Here is a 2,093-nt window from a genome sequence, read left to right on the forward strand (position 1 = left end):
AAAGATGGATTCATTTGTATAAAACTGCTGAGGAGAAAAAACACGGAGAAAGAAAATCTCTTTACGCCAAAGGAAAATATTTGGAATAAAAGGACTGAATGTAAAGTGACTAGTAATATAGTTATTATAGTAATTAATTTAATATAGTAATTATAGTAATTAATTTTGAGAACTGAAGTTACATTTCTGATCCTCAAATATGTATGAGTCGTGGGTTGGAGCTGGGCCGGCCACTAAATGCTGACAGACGCTCTCTGACTCCCTCTCTCTGCTCAAAAGGGAAGAAAAATAGAATGAGGCAGAGACCCTTACACACTGGGAAAAAAAGGAAATTAAAACAGCTTTAATGAATACAGAAATAATAAAATCAGTGAGCTATATACATACATGCAAAACCGATATCGAACCCAACCCCCCTGCTCCGACAGCAACCCCCACTGGTGCTGCAGAGCAGGTGGCACTGGGGTGCAGAGCAGGTGACACAAGGCTGAGTGGCAGAGGTGCGCGATTCAGGAACTCAGGGTCGGGATCAAAGGCAGAAGATCAGACAGAGTCCTCCCTGGACATCAGCCACTGCAGAAAAGACAAAAGAGAACTAAGCCCTTGTGATGCCCCAGTTTTATACTAAATACAACATATATGGAGTGGAATACCCTTGTGGGTCACTTGTCCTATCTGTTACTCACCAGAGGTGCAACATTTTACTTCCTTGTGACCCCTCTTACTTCCTGGCACCCCCAGCGTGGCACATGAGATCCAGCAGTGGCCTTGGTCATTAGAGGAATAAGTATCAGCAAGAGCCTTTCTGCATCCCAGTCCCAGGCAGTGACTGTAACCATCAGATGTTATCACTGCTGGTAACAGGCACTGTCTGCAAAAATGTGCTGCTGACTTCAGAACGTGCAGCCTTTTAGAAGAGACTGAACTGAGAAGCAAAAATCACTGAACAGAACTTGTTCTGTTTAGCTCAAACCAGGACAATATGCTAGGTCCATCTTTTGAGAAATTTAGAGGAATTGAGAACTGCAAAGATGCCATGGAATTCTGGTCACTGCACTGATGAGCATAAATTTTTCTCTATCCCTATATTGTTCTTCACTGTAACTGGTAGTAATTCAGGATCTGGTGAGATTACATATTTTTTTATAAGATATGTTGATGGATATACAGAGTGGAAGAAGTCTAGTTCTGTGTTCCTACCTTTCTGTTTCCCAAGTGACAGCACTCTTGCTTTTAATTTAAAGCTCAACCTTCTTTTTGGTCCCAGCTGGACTGTCAGGAGTACAATGTCCTTCTTCTCAAGTTTTGGCAGTGTCATGGATAACAAATGAATGACAGGGATATTTGCAAAGTTTCTGTCTGGCCAGATTTGTAGAGCACAAACTGTATTATCGTTACGTAGCAAAAATAATGTGCCAAAGTGCCCACTCAGCTATAGCAATCTGTAAATTACAAAAATAATTTAACAAAAACATTCATGACATGTTGAGTATTTCTCACCCTTAGGGAGAGAACTGCTAGTGGAAAAGGCACATGCTTTCTAAACACTGGATTTATAACAAGGGATGGGAATACTGCACTGAATGTGGGTGGATTTTTGTCTGCCTTCTAAAATGACTGATGCAATAGCCTCTCTCAAGAATTACTGTGGCACAATGTTACCTTTTTTTAAAAAAATAAATTTCTCTTTGTTTATGTTATTAGCAGGAGGTGATTGCACCCTGTGCTCTCTGGCACCCACCGGTGTTCTGTTCTGGATGAGCTGCTTGCTGGAAGTTAAACAATACCAGCTATGGAAAGGGTTCGTTCATGTCACATTGTACTCACTGTGACACTAAAAGGGGAATCACATTCTGCATACACATGCCTAAGACTTTGTTGACCTGCATCAAAGAGCCTTGAATGCTCTGCATAAAGCAGAAGCCAAACTTCCTTGTTATGCAGATAATCCACTGCCTAGTAGACACCATGCCACTCATGCTCTTCCCAAACAATCCAAGTAGCCATTGCATGTGTGGATTGTTTCCTGGGCATGTTAGCAAGCCCTTTGCCACTGGCAGGGATGCCACATGAAAATCTCAGCTAAGGACCAG

The sequence above is a fragment of the Apaloderma vittatum genome, unplaced genomic scaffold (genome assembly GCF_000703405.1).
Source record: "Apaloderma vittatum isolate BGI_N311 unplaced genomic scaffold, ASM70340v1 scaffold2952, whole genome shotgun sequence".
In the NCBI taxonomy this organism is placed as follows: Eukaryota; Metazoa; Chordata; class Aves; order Trogoniformes; family Trogonidae; genus Apaloderma; species Apaloderma vittatum.